We start from the raw sequence: 23,172 nt of genomic DNA, 5'->3' as shown, positions 1-23,172 counted from the left end.
GTCCGTTTCGGTGTTGTTTCGTTGTTTTCCTCTTATATGTAATGCGTTTCCCTCGGTTTTGGTTTGTTACCCCGATTTTGTTTTTTGTCCATGAGTTTATGAGTTTTGAACAGCGGTATACTACTGTTGCCTTTATTTGTGGCAGTGATTAGTTACCAGTTTCTTATTTATGATCTGATCATTTGATTGGTTATTACGATTGTATCAGCATTTATAAATAATTTGTTCGGACAAATCAAAAACAAAATTGGGTAATATTTCTTTAATATCTGCTGTTTCAGTCTTACTTTTGAAAATACTGTTGAAGATGATACTCTGTCTGGTTAAATCAAATTATTTAGATTATGCAAAACACATTAGATTTCGTAATAATCATGGAATTCAAGGTTAAACTTGGTAATATAAAGATCTTTTTATAGCTTTAAATTGAGAATGAAAATGGGGAAAGTGTCAATTAGATAACAATAGGACCAAGAATAAGTTAATCAATTGGTTCTCAGCACATAGAGAATATAACGCACAGAGAGGCTGGCTTCAGGTGGCCCCTTACCATGTGCAATAGGTTTAAGAACAAAGACGTTACACTTAACTCCGAAACTCATAAACAGCAAAATATCTTAACAAACATATCTCCGAGGGAAATTTTAAACGGAAATTCCTAATCAAATTGCAAAATCGAGATCTCGAAAATATATCCAAATGGATAACAACAGTCGTATTTCTGTCTTATTACAGGCTCGTTCTTACATTGTCTTCTGTAGATTTGTAAAATTGTGATTTTAACCTGATTTTAAAGTTAACTAAACCTCACACTTGTATTACAGATGCCTACGTTCAGAGTTTTTGTAGGGGTCTGAATGACTGTAGTTACATAATGATAACAGGAACATTTCATAAAAAAACAAACTAAATGTTATAATTTTAATTGCACATGAAATATTTCAAGAGTAACGAAGATCTGCTACGAGTAATACCACAACAACCATCCGATTTTCATATATAAAAATATTAGTCATCGAAACGTAAATTACATACAAAATTGAAAAATATATTCAAGTATTTGAAAGGATGCTAATTTACGAGTTGTTAGATAGGCGAGTTAGTGAATAAACATGTGTAATCGACGTTTAATGTCAAAAATTACAATATCAATGTAAATGACAATTTGAGATGATTATTATTTGATAGTACTGTATAAATATTCAAACTAATTAAGACAGTTATTTTTTTCTAGAGAAGTGATATTATAGTAGATGAATATATTTCTTAAGAGTTTATAATGGGCTACAAAGTACGTTGGATAATTATATTCTTGTTCTTTATTCTTTATTCTTGTTTTGTGCTGTGCGCCAAATCAAAGCTTACATGTATGAAGGCTATGATGTATTTAGACGGCCTGACACAAATTGTAAGTATATATTATTTTCAGGTTCAACGTTGGAACTAAATTTTAATATTATCTTTGAAATCTGCTTAAGTATGTCAACAGCTAAATTTAAAAACATCGGAGGGCATGTGGATCATTAAAGTCATACGAAAATTGAAATTAAAAAATGATGCATTTTTGTAATAAGTAATTGACTAGTTTTCATTATAAAACATATGTACATATATTATTTTCTGAAGAAAAATCTTAGATTTACCGAAATTGACCTTTCCGTAAAAATCCGATGATCGCAATAACGCAAGTGCGGAGGGGAAACCAAATTGACTGACAAAGTCTACACACGTTAGCATCGCTCCTTCATCTAAAGAATATATTACCTGAATATCCATGTAACTTTGTTGTTTTTTAACAAATATGAAAATCGGTCAAAAAGCTTCAAAATACGACAATGAATAAGATGAAATAGTTTTACAACAACACTGACCGAAAGAAATAACTCTTTTTGTTGTTCGAAATGAATGCGTAGACAATAACACGATCGTGCACAGAAGAATAAGTTTATGGTGAATGCATGCATTGGTTCAAGAACTTTATTACATTTTTTTTCAATAGTCGTGTGATTCATATGACTTTGAAATATAGTCTGGTTTGAATTCACATTACAATAAGACGTGTCACGGTACTTATCTATCCCAAATTCATCAATTTGGTTTTGATGTTATCTTTGTTATTCTCATAGGATTTTGTCTAATGCTTATTCCGTTTATCTGTGTGTGACATTTAAATGTTGTTCGTTGTTCTCCTCTTGTATCAAATGCGTTTCCCTCAGTTTTAGTTTCTTACCCCGATTTTGATTTTTGTTCATGGATTTATGAGTTTTGAACAGCGGTATAATACTGTTGCCTTTATTTTTCAGATCATATAAACGAACAATAAACAAAACAAAAAATGTGTTGTAAAAATTGTTTTACGAGAGCAAATATCGGTTTTATGACAAAAATAAGCAAAGACCCATCGAAACAACATCTGATAAACAAATTTAATAATACTTAAAGATATTTGAATGATATTTTGGCTCTCAATAATTACGACTTCAGTATGTATATTAATGAAATTTATCCTGTTGAACTTACTTTAAATTAAGCTAATACTAACAATGACCACTGCCCTTTCCTCGATCTTTATATCTATATCACTAACGGAAAGCTGAATACTAAAATGTGATAAAAGGGATGATTTTTCATTTCCTATCGTTAATTATCCGTTTTTAGATGGTGACGTTCCCCTGTCACCATCTTATGGTGTTTATATATCTCAACTTGTACGATTCGCTCGTGTATGTAACAATGTTTTAGATTTTAACGAGAGAAACTTATGTATTACTGAACAATTATTACACCAGGGTTTTCGATATCACAAACTAGTCAAAACATTTACTAAATTTTATTATCGGTAAAAAGACATCATTCGTAAATATAGCTCAACATGCAGACTTCATATACGTTCAGGCATTTCACATCCAATTTTTTATGGAAACATTCTTTATAAAGCACAAAGGTGTCAGTATTCACCTCAGAAACTTACAAAACCTTTGAATAGACTTATTAAGAAGGGATATAATTACGATACTGTTGTCAAGTCATTAAAGATTGCTTATTTTGGCGTTAATATTGAGTCACTGATAAGGTCTTTGCATCGGAACTAAACACATTTATTCTAAAAACAGTTGTTGGCATGACACGGGTTATGTTCTTCTCATATATGTTATGATGGTATGATACTAAACCCCTAACGGGAAGGATTGTGCCTGAGATTCATATGATGAAATCATAATCTTTCATTCAATTTAATTGAATTCTGGAGCTGGCATGTCAGTCAACTGCTAGTAGTCTGTTGTTATTTATGTATTATTGTCATTTTGTTTATTTTCTTTGGTTACATCTTCTGACATCAGACTCGGAGGTCTCTTGAACTGAATTTTAAATGTGCGTATTGTTATGCGTTTACTTTTGTATTATTTTAATTTTAGTTTCTTGTGTACAATTTGGAAATTAGTATGGCGTTCATTATCACTGAACTAGTATATATTTGTTTGGGGCCGGCTGAAGGACCACCTTACTATAGTAACTATGAAATAGGAGAAAACAATCAAATCATTCTTAGATGTAAAATACGCAGTGATGAAGAACCTAATTTTCAGATAAAGTTTTTATTTATGTATAAACTCATTATTGGGACTTATAAACTTGTTAAAATCACTAACGTATTAACGTTATAACGAATACAATCTGAAACAAACAATACCTAGAGACAAACCGGCTTTCGTACTGCTCCTCTTTGATCATGTGACTGAACTTATAATTTTAATTTGATTCCGATAGTGCAGCCTCTAGTTGGTACAAAATGCCAATCTATAGTGAATAAAAAATTGATAAATATCCTCAATTGGATTAATGGTATGAAAAAGTCGCTCAGTGATCTGTCTATTTTTCAAACAATGTATATACTTTACCGTTTTGTCGGGTCACTCATATAATATAGATATATCCTATTAAGATATGGAACTGATCTGTTCATTATATATATTATGTATTAAATGGCACTACAAAAAAAGATTCAAATGATCCTTTTTAGTTTTGAATATTGTATTCGAATGATAAATCGTTTCTTCAGAGTTTAATATTTCTACTGTTGGCCAGTGGGAGAGGATATATAGCATAACATCTGCAAAAATTACAATCAACGCAAGTGAAGAAAGCAGATATACGATTGGACAAAGAAAATGGCCAGGTCAGCAATACCCGAGTACACTTTTGATACGAAATACACAAGCTTCAGACTCTTGACATTTTTAGTTGTCGTGTTAATGCAGGAAGATTAACTACATTAGAAAGACATTTCACAGTTAATGTTCTATGTAAAAAAATGAAATAACTTGTTGCACAATATCTGCGGTTTTTTTTTATTAACAGAACAAGTGATTTGTTATAAATTGTGTCGTATTCTCTAAAGACATTTTGAATCGTTGTGGATTCGTATGGCAGGTGATGCATGCATATCAGTAAATGATTATCATATCGACGCAAACAGTATGGCGTCGTTTGAAGCTATTAAGATATCCACGAATATCGTGTTTGGCCTTATGGGGATCTGGACTAATCGACTGCATGCATGCGTATACTTTCACGCATGAATTACCATGCACACGAATAACAGTCATTTCTTATAATTTAATTCTGAATACCATTTTAAACTGTAGAAAACCATTGGGTTATTGGAGATTGTTCAATGTTCTTTGTTTTTGACTGTTTAAGTGTGCTATTTGTAGTGTCACTCTGATCGTGACTCGGTCTTGTTGTCAAATACCTCGAGATACCTGGTCTTCTTTCAACACTTTTAAATTTTTTAGGTTTTTCCTTATGCTGTTGGGAATTGTCTTTTCCAGCGGACTTACTTTCCTGAGTACCAAGGTTCAAATGCTAATGTTCCGTGTCACTGTCTGACCTACTTCTACCCTTTGTATTCAGGAGAGGTTTTGTCGTGCATTTGGAATCGACATCACTATCCTCGAATGACTCATCGTTATCTTCAGTTTGTTCTTTGGTCTGTACATCATTTTCACTTGCATAAAATACTTGATTTCAGACACCCTTCATGTTAGTCATGTATGTATTGTCTTCTTCAACTTCACAATCAGAATGCTCTTCGCACTCATATTGTCTATGTCCTAGTTGACCATGTTATTTTGCACTTCCATCCGTTTAAAAAAGTGTTTGCTATGTGCCCTTCCTCTAAACACTTACTACATTTCATATTTGGTCTGCTTGTAGATGCTTGGCCAAAATGCTTAATAGTAGCCCAACTATTGGCTTTTTTCAACGACTTTGGTAGAAGCGGATTAAAAGGTTTGCATATTACTATCCTATCACCTGTTCTGCAGTTTGTTACAAGATTGTCAATTCTCAATCTTTCCCTAGAGTGAGTGATTATCTCACAATTGCTAACTGAGGTTTCAAGAGTTCTTAAGATTAAGTCGTCATCTGCTGATAGAGGAACATTTTTGACTCGTACCTTTATAGCATTTGGTTTTTCATTCATGGTTACCTTTGGGTTTCTCAAGTACAGGGTTATTGATTTTCTTCTGATGGTTAACCCCTATGAAAGTAGTTCTTGTTTTGTTCATTGTCGAAATATGTTCGTCAGATGCCTCGAACTCTCTGTAACCCAATTAAAGCTCCAACTGGTACCTGCTCTTCTATTGCTCGATATACCTCTATAGTAGGAATGGGCGTTGACCTAAATGTTTCATATCATTTTCACTAAATACGTCTGTTTCGAGAAGAAATATTTGTTGAACATTACCAATCTTGCAGTCATTATTTTTGTTTTTGTATCTGCTTTCATCTCTAGCTTCTTAGGCATAAGAGGTGGCTATTTTGTTTTCTTTGTTTTGATTTTTTTGTTGTCTCAACACATCGATAAATACTAAATTATTTGTCCTTTTTTTAATGTTTCAGTTTCAAAAGGACTTTAAACCTATATTGCATACAGTCTTCAACAATTCATACCATACTATTAGCTACAATCTTTCAAAAAGTCACTTTTTTACGGAGCTATGAAACACTAATCACCTTGGTTTAAGGGTCATAACTCATTCTATATTATATTTTTTCAGCAATTTACTTGTCTAAAGAAACTTTAAACCACAAAAAGAAAAATACATGCTTAATTATTTTTTTATTAAATTTGAGATTCTTTACCTTGACATGTTGAAAACTTCAACAAATGATCAAATAATGAATTACTAAATCTAGATTATAGCTTGATAAAATATATGAAAACACCTTTAGACACTTGTATTAAAGATATAATCGTAATTGCAAGTACGATTATCCCAATATGGCGACGGCAGATATAGATACCATTACATCATATTTGAATCGTAATGGTGGACTGGATTTGTCTAAGCGCTTTGAAAATTCCCTTTGAAAACTTCGGGATGATAATTGTAATTCTATGGATTTTTTCTTGTTTGATAATCGTAATTTCTTTATTGGATAATAGTAACTGAAAAATATTAAATGTGTCTTTCAGCATTTCAATGATATTGTGTGTATTTAATTGAAAATGTACAGTTAATTGATGACATTAACGGAAAATAAAAATAAATGAAGAAAATAACAGGTTAACATCTAAGACAAATTTACTTATACATCTCTCGATTTATGGGCGTTTTTCTACAAAACCGTGATTTCTTGTCCCAGCTACTTTAAAAAAAATGTTTTTGATCTTTACAAGTAATCAAGTTTTTGTGCAGTAAGTACATTGAATTATATCTAACATTTTCAAAGCAAAGAAACATACTATTTTTAGAGGGACCAATAAGCTATTGATTCCTGAGTGATTCAAAATAACCAAAATGGCACGTCCCTAGACGCCCTATTCAACATTCATTCTCAATGTTTGCAAGAGGTATAAACATAAGGGTCTTACAAAAAAAGTTAGGTTTTCATTCTTTTTAATATGACAATGAAGCAGCTGTCGGATCAGCTATTGTGGTAAGCAGATATTTTAATTGTTTTCAAAGTTTCAATGTTATGTGCGCGTTTAAGGTTTTCTTGGTGGGGAAAATGGAGGGGTATTAGCAATATCCCATATCCCAAATGCAAAACTGTTGTTCTTAATTTCTCGTCAAACTGTCTCTGGCGAATACTAAACGCCTTACTACTTCGTTATGGCATAAAGAGTATGGGCTAGAATTGAACCAGCAGTGGCTTCCTGGGGGAAGAAAATTAAAACAATATTTTCTATATTTACTATGTTTTTATTCAGGATAAATCAATGTTCTTTAACAGTCTTAGGACCAGCGAAAGGACGCCTCCGGGTGTCGGAATTTCTCACGACATTAAAGACCTGTCAGTTTTTCTCTTTTATCAAGATTTATGCGAAAGCAAATATATCAAGCCATATTTGCTCGTACTTCATGTATATGACTAACGAGTTACCAGCTCAGGATTTACATTGCAAGTTTATTGTTAAGGAAATATTTTGTTTTTCTCTTTTCTAAAAGTAACAAAATAATAAGAACTAATGAATGTATTTGATTTTAGCACCAGTTACAGCCAAAGGAGTAAGAAATTGTTCAGTGAATTACTTTTATGAATCAAATGTCACTCCTTACTTTTACATGTGACTTATGATTGATGAAGGTGTTATTGTTGTTGGTATGCTTGACATATTCATAATGTCATAATCAAACTTTATCCTTCTAAATACCTCAGAAAATATTTCATCATACGAGTTTGCCATATTGAAACCGAACTGTTTCGACAATGGGTCAATAATGTATGCATATTTAAAATGTTGAAATATATTCCGAATATTTACAGGTTGTACATGAATATAAAAGTTTTTTTTATTTTTTTTTATTTTTAAAATTCCTATATTTCCATCAGTTGCTTGTTACATTGTCTTCAACAAGTCCAAGCTCCTTGTGAAGAATACATATAAATTTCAATTCTATTATATATTAATAAATAAAACATCAATCTAATAAATGTTTCTTAACATTAACTACACAATTATCTTCTTTCAACTTCTTTGAATAATACATTCGTTTTGTAAATTCTCTAATGAATAGACACAACACATCAAGTCTTTTCATTTTCTGATCAGATCCATAGTAGGATTTATAAATTGAAAACCCAATAATAGTTATAAGAAAGTTAAAGCCAAAATAATATTTATCAGATATTTTATAGCCAAAAACAATATCTTTCAATGTGTAATCTTTTTCTATATTTACTTTTTGCAATAAATTATGATTTTTTTTACAAAAATCGTGCAAAAAAGAACATGACATAAAGTAATGTTGATAATATTCTTCAGTAAAGCATTTATTACATAAATCATTGTCTGTTACCTACCATCTAAATAATAACTTTATAGTTGGTAAAATGCTTTGTAAAAGTTTCCATCGATACATCTTTAATTTATTTTCTTCTAAATAGTAAAAAATAAAGTTGCACAATGGTTTCAAATGAAATTCTGTCTGTAATGGTAATACATTTAACCATATATTTATACCAATAGGTTTCACAATTTTTTTCTTTACTAATCTGGTATATAATAACTTACTTGTCAAAAAAGAAATGTCAATATATTTACCATTCATTGACAAACATTGTCATTTTACATCATTTTGTACATTGACTATACTTCTTGTTGAATTCTTTGATCTAAGACATTGTAACCAATCTTTTGGAATTGCTTTTTTTAAGGGATGTAAACTCAGCTATCCAGTTGGATTTATTTTCATTTTTTTGCAAAATTACATCTTGTGAAATTTCGCCCATCTTCATTTAAAATATCATTTATATAAATTAAATTACCTTTTATCCAATTTTTGAAAAAAAGACATTTGTTATTAAATTTAATGTATTTATTCCCCCAAATAATTTGTTTTCTTAATTCGTAAAAGGTTTTTGGTATATCTGTCTGTCCTCCTCCTAATTTCATCCAGCTTTTTAACACATTTTTATAAAATATTGGAATATTAGGCAGATATTGATCAATTTTATTATAATCCATATTCATATAAACTACTAGGCAATTTTTTCATGAGCATTGTAAATAATTTAAAGGTACAAGTTGCCATCTGGCCATATCTGTATGTAAGATTCTACCTATCCATGATGCTTTTAGTGATTCAAAGTGACTTTCAATGTCAATCATATTCAAACCCCCGATTTCATAACTACCTATCATCGTATTTCTTTTAACTTTATCTGGTTTGTCATTCCAGATAAATTTGAAACATTTTCTTTCTATTTCTTTTTTATATTTTTCTGGTCATACGCATGAGCTAGCTAAAAAGGTAAAGAGTGGTATAATCAAAGATTTAATTATCAAGATTTTACCTAAAATAGTGAGATTTCCAAAGAATAAATAATTTATCCATTTTATCTATTTTAGTTTCAAAATTTAATTTCTCACATTCTTCATTATCATGTCCAAAATAAATAAATCCCTAAAGCTTTTACAGGTTTATCTGTCCAGTTAATATTTGCTATTTTGTCTTTACTATTTTTGAGTTTTCCTATCCATATCCCTTCTGTTTTATTTTTATTTATAATTAATCCGGAATAAGATCCGAAGATTTCAATTTCATTCAATGCTAGTTCGATATCATTTTTATCATTAAAAAATAAAGTTGTGTCATCAGCTAATTGGCTTATTTTGATACAATGTGTTTTTCTATCAAATTTTATCTGAAATCCTTTTATATCTTCGTTATTTCGAAGTCTTAGTGCCAATATTTCAACGGATATGACAAAAAGTAAAGCAGATAAAGGACACCCACGTCTAATCCCTCTTGAATTCTTAAACATTTCTGAAATCCACCCAATATTAATTATACATGTTTGAATATCAGTATACACAGTTTTAACCCAATTTTTGAATGATTCATTGAATCCAAAGTGATCTTAAGTGTCTAACATCAATTTTCATTCAAGCGTGTCAAATGCTTTTTTTAAATCGACAAAAACAATAGCCCCTTCTATATTATATATATCTGCATAATCTATAATGTCCTGTATTTGCCTTAAATTAAACCCAATAAATCTATTGTTTATGTATCCAGACTGATCAGTGTTTATGAGTTTTGGTAAAACGTTTTTTAGTCGTTGAGCTAGAACATGGGACAAGATTTTAAGATCGACGTTTAATAATGAAATTGGTCTATAATTTTCTAATTTTAATCCCTTTTTGAATATTAACGACAAAACACTAGAACGCTGAGAGTAAGTCAATAAATTATCTTCATGACCCTTATTATAAACTTTAACAAGTAGATATTTAAGCTTCTCCCAAAACGTTTTGTAAAATTCTACGGTTAGACCGTCAAGTCCAGGAGACTTGTTTAATTTCATATTGTTTATCGCTTCAGAACATTCCCCAAGCGTTACTGAACCATCACACAATAGTTTTTCTTCATCATTTAATTTATATTCTAATTTTGTATTTTTAATGTATTCTTGGGATAATGTATCATTAGGATTTTGTGATGAAAACAATTTTTCATAGTAGTTTTTAATCTCAAGTAAAATCTTACTTTGATCTTTTAAGACATTGTTTTTTTCATCTAATAACTTATTTATCGATTTTTTAATTTGCCTTTGCTTTTCAAGTCCCAAAAAATATGCATTATTTTTTTCTCCTAATTCAACCCATTTTTCTCTGGCTCTGATTTGTGCACCAATGGCTTTCTCATCATAAATCTTATTCAGTTCTGATTCCAATTTTTTAATACGATCATCCAAATTAGAGTTTAATAAATCTAATTGGTCTCTCTCAACCATCTTTTCCTGTAATTCTTTTTCTAACGTGTGTGTGACTTCTCTTTTGGCTTTGGCTTTTGATTTACAATATTTTACAGTAGCTTCTTTAATTTCAAGTTTTAATATATCCCAAAAAATACGACAGTCTGTATCTCTATTTTGGTATTGATTTAAAAAGTAAGTTATCAAATTGTTAATTAAGCTTTGATAATCTTTATTTTCTAAGACAGAGTTATTTAGTGTCCAAAACCCACGTCCTTTTTCTGACGCCCCCGTTTTAAATGTTAAACAAACGCTCAGATGATCAGTATACTGAATTGTTGCCGGTTTAATTTTACATGTATCTATCTGAGGTCTTAAATTGCTATCAATCAGTATTAGATCTATTCTACTCGCCTGAGATTTATCTTTTCTCCTCCAAGTAAACTGTTGTATATTTTCATTCATAACTCGCCAAATATCAAGATTGTTATCTTTTAAAAACGATTTCAAGCTTGAAACTGGTTTATTGTTTTTGTGATTGTTACTTGCACTTATTCTATAAATATTTTTTAATGTTTCATTAGAGTCGCCCACATATATTGGGATTCCAATACCATTTTCTTTCACAAAGAGATCTACCTTTTAAAAATGACTTTCTTGCAGTTGTGTTGTTTGGTCCATATAAACAAACTATTGAAACAATTGTGTCATTAATTTGGGTATTTAATAAAACAATCCTACCATCTTTATCTGTAAAATGATTTATAATCTCATACTTCAATAAATTGTTTATAAATATAGAGACCCCCCTGCTTGCTGATGTACCATTACTGCAAAAAACATCAAAGTTAGTTTGATTTTTTATTTCATTTTCAATATCCAAGTCTATATGAGCTTCTTGTATTAAATCTATTGATATTTTTGGAGATTTTAACCATGTCAAAACCCTGTTACGTTTCTCTCTTGAGTGCATGCCATTTACATTAAGTCTGCACAATTTAACTGTGTTATCAAATATCATATTAAAAAGTTTACAGTTCTATCCACAACATTGAATAAATCATGTACTCTCTCCATACACATATGTATATTAATTTGGTATACACACATATTGTAAATAAATAACGATAATTATAAACATCACAGTGCGGGATTGCATACTTATTTTTTCTTAACTGTACATACACATGATACATGCTGTTTTCATTTGATATCCATGGATTATTATTCTGAACACTTTTGGTGTAATTGCATTCTATATTTCTCCAACAAAGATATTCATAATGTTCTCTTGTAATATAAATTGTTGGATTGGATATACAAATTTCATTTATACACACTGAATCTGTGAAACTGATATAAATATGTGTGTAAACATTTGCACGGAAATCATGGAAATTACTTTTGTTGAATGGATGTTTTTGCACAACAGGTAAGGAATTATTTATACCTTTGATTATCAATATTATACATAGAAAAGTATTTTTGAAAACTATATATAGTATGTCTGTCTTAACGATTTCACTGTTTGGAATAAATACCGGTTTGGCTATATTATTGTGAACTTTAAATGTTTGAATTAGACTTTTCGTTTCTATAAATAGTACAGGGAAAACACTACATAATATGTAAACATAAACCAGCTGTTTATACATTGAGTTCACACTTTTTCTATCTACATATATTAATATCATCACACAACTATTTGTTACTACACTTTGTATTACTTCATTTCCACAACTAGCACATAATATAACATACAGCAAAAAAATACATTGTTTCAAGAATCGTGAATACACGTATGTCGATTTTGAAAAATGTTGTACATATGTTAACTCATTCAGTTTGAGCTTATGTTTTTCATATTTTAAATTTTTTTAAATTTTGGATAAGATAAAATTATTTACATTGACATGATTGTTTTCATTTATTATACATCAGAAAATATTCGTATTATGTTTTCCCTGTGTTTTGTTTCTTTTGCATTCTGTTGTGACTGTTTTTGTCATGAAGTCTTTCTGGTGGTGTTGGCGGTGTTCTTGCTTTTGGATCTGGCCTAGTCTGCCCTGAAGGTGTTTTGACAAATTTGTCAATGGATTGTTGAGATTTAGTTGTTTTTTCTTGAACATGTTGAAAATCACTATCAGCAATTTTTACAGTTTTTGTTGTGCTTTTCATAGTTTGTCCATCTTTGTCTGATTTACTGGTGTTTTTTGTTTTGACAGCTTTATCACTTATATCACTAGGTATAGGTACCTGTGTTGATGGTACTTTGCTATGTGTGTGTTTATCATTTACTTCATTTTCTTGTACATTCTCATTCTCAGACAAGCCTTTTGTACATTCCATCATTTTATGACCACTTTCATTACAAGACTTGCACACCCAGTCATTAGGGCAATGTTGCATAATATGCCATTTTATGAGACATTTATGGCATATTTTCTCATCTAAACTTGTTGAATTTTGGTTGTTATTGAAATGGCTAAATTCTGGTTGCCCAGGATGAAATATTTTAGCATAATATTTACCAATTGTTAGATGTCTTGGTATGGGGTTATCTAATAATTTACTGATTACTAATCTGTCCCCAGTTTGACAGTTTGTGACTTTACCATCTACTCTCAGTCTTTCTCTAGAGAGATCCTGGATGTTGCATCCTGCTAGTGTAAGAGCTCTGTGTATTTGCTCGTCATCCGCTGACAAGGGAACATTTTTAACTTTTATTCGTATGGTATCTGGTTGGAGATTAGAGGGATTACGGGGATTTTGCGGATGCAAGGAAATCTGCCTGCCACGCAGATTTAAACCTTGAATCAACAATGACAGTCTGTCTTCCTCATTATCCATATATATTCTCCACATGCTTCTGATTCTTTGGATACCTTTTATACACCCAGCATGGACTTTGAGAGAAATGGCCTTATAAATTTCGACGTTCGTGAGCCATAAAGATCGGGCAGGTTTGGCTTTGCCGTGATCATCTCATCAAGAAGAAAAAAGAAGGGTTTCACTCGATCGCTAGATTGTGAATTATTTGGTGAATTTGTTTGGTCTTGACTATTGTGATCATTGTAACTGTAGTTTTTATCATTGTTTTTATCATTGTTATCATCTGTTTGACTATTTTTTCCCTTGAGCGCATTAGAATAAGACGCCATATTTGCTTTGTTCACATTGTTTACATCGTGAGTTTCAACTTGACCTTCAATTTCTGTCGATTTCATACAAACTAAACTTTGAATTAACTGCTGAATCTGCTCTTGATTGAGTTCTTTACACAACTGTTCAATTGTTTGCGACAGTATTGTTAACTTTAAAATATAATTTTCAATTTTTACGGAGCTTGCTCTTGGACAGCCTTAACATACCAAGGGACGTAATCCTTTTTCTCTAAAATAAAAGTTTCCATGGAAAACGTTCTTTTTCCGAAGGGAACTTCATATTTTCCTATATTCTTCTTATATTCCCATGTTATTTATCTTTAGTGTTCTTTGTATTGTTTTGTGTGTTATTTGTCGATTTGTTTTTAGCCATGGTGTTTTCAATTTATTTGAATGTGCCTTTGGTGTTCTTTGCCTCTCTTAAATACTACATTAGGGATATACTGTTTTTCATCTGCAATGCAGTTGTTTTGTATTGGTCATTCGACGATAGTTTAAAGGACAACTCTCAAAACTTCGATATTTACCGGATTTACATTTTGATTTTTTCAATGAATAATAAATAGATTATTTACGTTATTGTGTCAGATACACATTTGATTATGTAATTAAGATGTTTATCCATATTTATCAGAAGGTTGAGATGTAAATACAAAATTTATCATTCTGAAAACTATAAAGTTACATGTTCATGATCAACAACAATTCACCGAAAATGCTTTTTAAAATTCGTCTCATATCAGTAAACCCAGGTACTTTGAAGTTTGAATATACATATACTGCATGGTTTTTATTTAACGCCGCTTCACAAAAGTGTTTCTTTATCCTGCTGGTCAGTTAAACAGCAGTGAATTCAAGTTGCATTGAAGAAAAACTACATATGTGTACTTTTTGTATTTTTATCGTTTTGAATCAATTTGGTAAATCAAGAGTACAGGGTAAGTGGGTCGGCGTTAATGTCCAAATGGTTTTGAAAAATCGAGTAAATGAAAAAAATCGCTATGACAGATGAAGGGGGGGGGGGATATACCTCTTAAATATCAAATAGGATAACGTGGAGGAATCATCCGAATTGCATTTTTTTTTAAATGTGTTTTTAAAACAAAAGTAAAAAATACATTCACTTAAAATCACCCTGTGGTAAATAGCTGTGTCACATATTTACATATACCCAATAAAGTAATGGAGGTAAAAGGTTCAAAACAATAACGCAAGCATTGCTAAAGAAGAAATACGTGTATTTTATGAGTTCCAAAGTCTGCATGGTTTATGTTCATGAAATCAAGGTAAGGATCAAGTAGATAAAACCAAATGAAAAACTCGTTATATCCCTAAACATTGGTGGAAAAAAGTAAAGAGGGCAGAAAATACTGATCATAACAAGAGAATCATTTTTATATTTTAATGTGCAGTTCACTTTAACAACATTCCAAATGGGCAACAGTAATGAATATAAGTCAAAGATGAAAAAAAACACCAACAGATTCAAATGTGTTCCCCTTGCAACAATTCTAACATATGAAAATTAAGACTAAACTAAACGAAACTTATCAAAAATGAGAAGTCAAGTTCAAATTGTTTGTGAGTTTGAAGAATTCGACGGCCGTTGGGGATGCCAATAGTCAAAGTATTTCAATCACCGTCATAGCAAACTGGTAGCTTATCTGATGTAATAACACAACCATGTGTATAACCAATACTTGCTGTATAGTGTGATCCAATGCTCCGTGATTTAGACCGCACTTTGACCTGTATATTATTGATTTTGTAGCGGAGTTTAGAGTATAACAATCAAACTGGTAATTTTTTTTAACCAGGGATATCGTTACCATAAATTACTTAAAATCTTTACTAAATTTTTTCATAGATATAAAGATTTGGATTTGAAGTTTGGTTGTACCTGTAGAAAACTTATTTCAAAGGGGATAGCACATCCTCATATTTACGGAAATGTTGTTAACCGTGCCTGGAAATTTAGAAATGATCCATGTAAACTTGTTGCTCCATTAAATAAACTTATTCTAAAAGGTTACCTATTCAACACTGTAATAAGATCATTGAATATTGTTTTTATTGGTATAAATATTGATTTTGTTATCAGTAGATTAACTAAATATTACTAATATGTTATATACATATACATTTTCATGGATCTACAATCTGTCGATACCTTTAACTTGGCATTGCACAAGGTCATGTTCTTCTCTGGCTGTTTATGACGTCTTTACACTACTAAATCCATTGTATGTTGTATGTGTACGGATTGAGTGTTTAGTCTTAAAGGCATGATTTGTTTATTAGTTGTTAGTTCTTTGAACTAGCTGTCAGATAACTTTGAGTACTCTCAGATCTGTTCATTGTGTCTTTTTGTGTCGGGATGTATAAGTACCCGGCCACATCCACTTGTATTGTTTGTCTATCTGATGAGTTAAGCCTTTTTCAACTGATTTTTATAGTTTGTTCTCATGTTGTTCTGTTATACCACTGTCCCAGGTTAGGGGAGGGTTGAGATCCCGCTAACATGTTTAACCCCGCCACATTATTGATGTGTGTGCCTGTCCCATGTCAGGAGCCTGTAATTCAGTGGTTGTCGTTTGTTTATGTGTTACATGTTTGTTTTTCGTTTATTTTGTTACATAAATAAGACCGTTAGTTTTCTCGTTTGAATTGTTTTACATTGTCTTATCGGGGCCTTTTATAGCTGACTATGCGGTATGGGCTTTGTTCATTGTTGAAGGCCATACGGTGACCTATAAGTGTTAATGTTTGTGTCATTTTGGTATTTTGTGGATAGTTGTCTCACTGACAATTATACCACATCTTCTTTTTTATATTATGACATTTGTTTTGTGCATATATTATTAATAGTACTAATGAAAATAGCTACATACTATTATATCATACAATTAAAAGGTGATTAAGCTTCAAGAAATTTGGAAATGGGAAAAACAGGAACTAAGTTAAATCACAGAAAACTCCAATGACTAGGAACGTCACAAAATATGGGAATGATCGAAGAGAAGCTATGTTATATGGCAATGATTGTCGGGCAAAACGCATGTGTCACCCTACATCAGATTTGTGATTAATACAATTTAGAATGGTAATGGGGAATCGTTTAAAGAGACAACAACCCGACCATAGAAAAAAAAACCAGCAGAAAGTTACCAACAGGTCTTCAATGTAGCGAGAAATTCCCGCAACCGGAGGCGTCCTTCATTAGAATTGATTCAGGTATGTCATTTTTTAAATGAATACATGCAAAGAAGGACTGACCAATGGACGAACAATCGACGGTATTTGAGATCATTAATAGATTAACCGTTTTGTGTGTGTGTTTGTTTGATTCAAGTTTGAAGTAACAATGTGGTTTCTTTGTGAATTTATTTGTTTGTCTAAAGTTATTTGAGAAACATGAGACATACGAACAACAAAACTATTGATATCTATTTTTGATATTTTCTTTATACTGTAGGTAGTTTCTAATAAATTTGTATTCTGTCGTCATCATGGTTCAGGACAGAGTCTTTAAAAACCACTGAAATGATAAAATTGTATTCGTTAATCTGATATAACAATTACAGTACGACTTTAACTGCACTCAGCGTAATAATTGCGTATGTTGACAAAAAATGTCTGTAGTGTTGCTTGAGGCAAACAAATCAAAGGACCAAAAGTTAAAGAAGCTTAGTGAATATAAAGATAATTAATTACTTTTCAGCTAAAACTTAAAACCCGGTATTTCGTTACTAGGATATAAGACGTGCATTACTTGTAGAATGACATTTATTAATATTTGTGCAGACTATATAAAAAAGTAAATCAATTCATAATCAATTCATAATAATAATATGAACAATAGTAGATTGGTTATGCACATACATTTTTATACACAAGAACACTATAAAATATAAAAAAAATCGAGTTATTAACAAATGTCGCAGGTTCATTTAGAGGAATTCGTGAAATGTGATATATGTTTATTTAAAATGATAAATTTTGAACTTGACATTGTCGTTTTTATTTTGAAAAGCTGTATTTGTAATATATAATTCTACACAATATTTGAACGAACTACAAGATTTCGCTATTAGTAAAAGTACCAATGGATCAAACATCAATGGAACTAACATTATCGATAGTTTAGTATTTAAATCTTATGTCAAAGATAAATAACCACGGCTTCAAACCAATTTTTTTAACGCAGGCTTTTAAAGGGTTTTGAATCAATATAATACATGTTATATTCTTAAACGTAATATATGAAACGAAACAACCGCCTCAAATGATGTATCTAACAGGTACTGTCATAATTTGTTTCAATCATTACAAGCTTTCAACTCGTTTATCTGAACAGAAATATGAATTGCCCAATGTCTGAATTGACGTCATTTATTTGAATATGATTTGTATCACTTATCTTACATTTCGTGTCAACTGTTAACAAAAGACAGGCGAGAGATACCAGAGGGACAGTCAAACTCATAAATCTAAAAAAAACCTGAAAGTTCAATGATTAAAAAAAAGATAAACAGTTGTACACAAAATACAACATAGAAAATACAGATACTGCTTACTTTTTTTCTTTCTTCTATAGAAGTTTCTGTATAAAATCAGCCTCATAAGAATAAAGAAACAAGTCGAATATTGGAACTGTTAGTTTCTATGGGAATGCCGAAAGTTTGTTGAAAAATACGTCATCCAAACGTAACAAATATGTGTTCAAAGTAAGAAATCAAGCATCTTAAAAATGTCACTTTCTGAGAATTATTTGCTTAAATACGAGAACATTCCTGTTATTATTTACTAAATAGGTTTATCCCTTCCTATGACTAGACACTTGTTAAATTGAAATAACTTTATACACTTTGAAACGTCGCACGATACTGGTGTTATTTTGATGAAATCGCAGACAAAACCCATTCATAACATTATTTTTTAACTTTGAAATTGATATTCTACAGTGTTATATATCATTTTAAAGTTTTTGAATTCTAGTTTCAGAATATTGCAATGTTGTTTATGTAGCAGACTATTTTCACTAAGTACAACTCAATAAAACCTTCACTTTTTGATAATATTTCCTTGTCCCGCGTTACACTTTTAGTTTGTGGAAAATATGAATATCGTAAAAAGCCTATAAAAAAATTCACCATATGATGATAGTTTTGTCTAGATCAACCACGTCATAATTTGGTCGTAGACGTTATGTCGTTTTTTCTTCAAAACCAAAGAATTGCTAGAAAAAAGGATCAAGATTATACAAATTATATGTTCCCAGCAGGGAATACCAGAGCAATCACTTTGGCGTCTGTCAACAATTCTTATACTTAAATTTTGTACAAAGCTCACTCTTTCGCCTCATGCCATTATCAGGGTTTAAGAAATCAAATTCCTTTTATTCTAGTTGATTAGCAATGTCCGACATTTTGTTCCCTTCAAAATCAAATGACGAAGGGTTACATTTTACTGTTTTTTATGGTTTTAGTTTTATACAGTACTATTCGCTACATAAAAAAATTACATGGGATAAATGTACAAATACATTATCCCTATTGAAATTAAATTCTCATTAATGTAAACTAATTCATGAGATATCAGATACAACTATAATGTCCGATACAATGTCCCTACATACGAATTTGACGTTATGAAACAAAATACACAAAACATTACGTCTAATTGTTATTATTGCGGTTTTCACAGACCATTAGGCGTACGTCTTTGCTTGTAATTATTGCTTGTTAAGAAAATTTTATATGTTGTAGGTAAAATCTCTACCGATTCCTGGGAGGAGGGTAATCCTAGCAGACTATATTATGACCGGGAGACAGATCCGCAATAATAAAAAATGCTAGAAAATAAAACAACTATTGTTCCCGCTGATTCCATTTTATATATGTGTGCAAAATTCAATGACACTGCCATTCTAAATATACCGTAGTCCATCTTCCCCGCCATACTGAGAGTATAAGTGAGTGCATTTGCTATGCGTATCGTATGATGAAGAAACTGACTGCTTTTGTAATTAAATTGGATATAAAACAAATGGTTTCAATTAAATTCACAATTGTATTTCTAATTTGTAAATAAAAAGCGCAGTATATCTGATCTAATAAAAACGTTAATCCAATGTTCTTAATGGAATGCGCTCATTAAATCCGTAAAATTTTATTTAAGCAAGCCATCATTAAAACGTGTATTCTAACGTTTTATTTTGGTTAACGTTTTCAAGTGTGTAGCGTTAGAGGTGACACTAGATTCGTGCAACGTTTCTATATAACATTATTTTGTCAGACTCCCCATTTCAAGGTCTTTACACTTACATGCAGATATTTTTACTCATCTTGGGCATATTTTTTACGCAATCTACCAAGAGTAATACATTGAGTGTATAAAATCATGTAATTGGGTTTGTATACTTAAACTTACACACAACATTTTAATCCGCAGCACTGTTGAGACGGTTCCACAATGGTATAATCATTTTCGTAACTTAAACAATTGATCCTACAAATTCCATAAGTACAGTTTGATTCACCTGTAAAACCATAGCATATGTTTATATTTTCGAATATTTCAAACATGAGCTATTCATATTTGAGCATAGAATATTTTTACAGTTTTGTGTCTTTATATGTTTTGCCTTCGTTCTATGACAAAAGGATTTTTATTTCACTTTTATATATTTTATGTATTTCCATTTGATTTTCTGATGACCGCATATCAATTAATGTCACGTTCTTTGCCCTTTTGTAGATCATGGATGACCTGAGGTCAATTCGTCTGGGATGTTTGTGATCGTGAAGACAAAGCTATAAATATACTCATATATTCTGATATAATATCGGTGTCTTTTCGAAAGAAGATATGATTTGAATACTATGAGATAGGTAACAATTAAAATGCAATCGTATTCTTAGTTTTTGTTATTTACCACTTGTCTGCTACACATCATTTTTTTTTTTACTGATGAAGTTCGATCAGACACGAATTACTATAATTATTTTCAACTTTTTTAGAAGTGACACTGTTTGTTAAAAATGAAATCATTCAAGACTTTCTCCTTCTTGAGAGTTTATATTTTAGAACCATCACATATTTTTTTTCAGATTTTTCAGCGAACTGCTGCTACTTTTGTATGCCGATTTTCTTGACATTCAAATATCGTATATTTGGTTTTTATTCATCATTGTGTTCATCATCAACAGTTTTGACAAATTGTTTTGAATGCTATTATTTGATATTCTTCAATCAATTGTACATAATTAGACAGGTTTTTCCTAACATGTTTTCATTATTTGTTAAAACCATATAACTTACATGGCTGCGGTGTTGTTATTGGAGTTGGTGTACAACAAAACCTTTTACCACAACAACCGTTTGTATCTATGGTACCATCACAGGTTTCACCTTCACTCATACAAGTAGAACCCTCAGGACATGTGTCTAGGAATAACACAGAACACGATGAAAATATTTTTCACAGCAGAGAATGAATAGAGATGAAACAAAACATCACTATATATATCACTATCGGACAATGCATTTCACTAGTGAGGAACAGGACAGTTATTTTCCGATGATTGTTATAGTCGAGCGTTGTTTCTTTCAGTTTTTCTGGACTTTTTGCAATCAGCTAAGAGATTTTGAAAATTTGGACGACGTAGAGTATCTCCAATAAGAATAGATTTTGAGCGTATGTATAAAGCTGCTTTTTTTCTGACGTTTGTACTAATGGCAAGCATAAAGACCTTGACAATAGTTACGTCGGTCGGTAAAAAAATACGACGATGATATTGATTGAAACAAATTCGTTACTTACCAGTGCATTTGCAACATGTCTTCGCACACTTGCACCTGACAGATAATTTTTCCACCGCGCCTCCTAAAGAAGGACATGTATCTGAATCTGAGCAGTATCCACCTCGTTTGGTACATGCAAAGTTTCGTTTACCTATAATTTTATAAGCAATCAGTTTGAAAAATCGTTTTCACTTTTCAAATATTATACGTTCTTGTTTAATGCATTAACTGTTTTAACAAGCGATGTATGTAGATAGTAAAAATAACGACCATGAAAAATCGTGAGCCAAGACCCCGTGTTGAAGGCCGTACATTGACCTATAATGGTTTACCTGTTTTACAATACGAATTGAAAAAAAACACGAATCCACATGTCAAGAACTAAAACAAGAGCAACACATTTCAAATATCATTCAGTTCTTATCATTTCTGATGGAAATTCAAATTATGCAATGTGCTTGTGCCCCCCCCCCCCCCAAAAAAAAATAGATGAAAATATATAATAGTAGTCAATCTATATAAATCAATTCACCGTTTCAGAATCTAGTGCAATATTCGTTATATTTCAAAAGCCTTTTATTTTTTTCTCCTTAACAATGGAAATTAAAACAACGAAGCAATGTTATTTTCATTTAGATGTACGAACAATCATTTTACACTTAGTCTGTTAGATTATGACACGACGAATTGAAATTGAAAAAAAAATTAAAAACAACACTATTTCTACAATATGCTTTACATTTTGATCATCTAACAATCTTTCAGAAAAATACTCATATAAATTACAATTGCAGTTTTGATCCATTTATCATAACAGGAAACAACAACTGATAAAGAAACATGACTATATGGGCTTTGCTCATTTTGGAAGACCGTATGGTGACCTATATTTATTAATTTATTTGTCGTTTGGTATCTCATAGAGTTCCCTCATTACCAATCATATTAGATCTTGTTTTTAATTCCAAAGTCTTACAAACTGGACGTACGTTGTGCACATATGTGAAACATATTAAATTTTAGAGATGTCTTCAATTTTTTTTTGAACCGTGACATACTTGATTTGGATAAATCATGAATCTTGAATTTTATATGATTTCTAAATTAATTAATTTAACCTCTTTCCACTTTGTTAAACATATTTATTAAATTAATTTAACATTATTACATATTTATTTAATTAATTTAACATTATTACAAGATGATTATAAATAAACACTTACCATGCTTACATTGAATCATTGATATTGCCAGAACCAATACGAGTAGAACAGTTTTTATCATTTTTGCTATCTGTGAGGTAATTCAGAGATAACCTGAAACAACGAAGATGCTAGTTTTATATATAAATAAGATTGGTCAATGAACCAATGAAGAAATGATGTTTTATTGTTGTAGATTTCTGATTGGTCCAAAAGAGGTTAACGTGGAAGTTGCATGATGCTGATGAATGTGTTTAGGTAATGTTATCCCCCCTCATAAAAGAGGGACG

Source organism: Mytilus trossulus, chromosome 9, assembly GCF_036588685.1.
Source record: "Mytilus trossulus isolate FHL-02 chromosome 9, PNRI_Mtr1.1.1.hap1, whole genome shotgun sequence".
NCBI classification, from domain to species: Eukaryota; Metazoa; Mollusca; class Bivalvia; order Mytilida; family Mytilidae; genus Mytilus; species Mytilus trossulus.
This window is presented reverse-complemented; position numbering follows the sequence as displayed.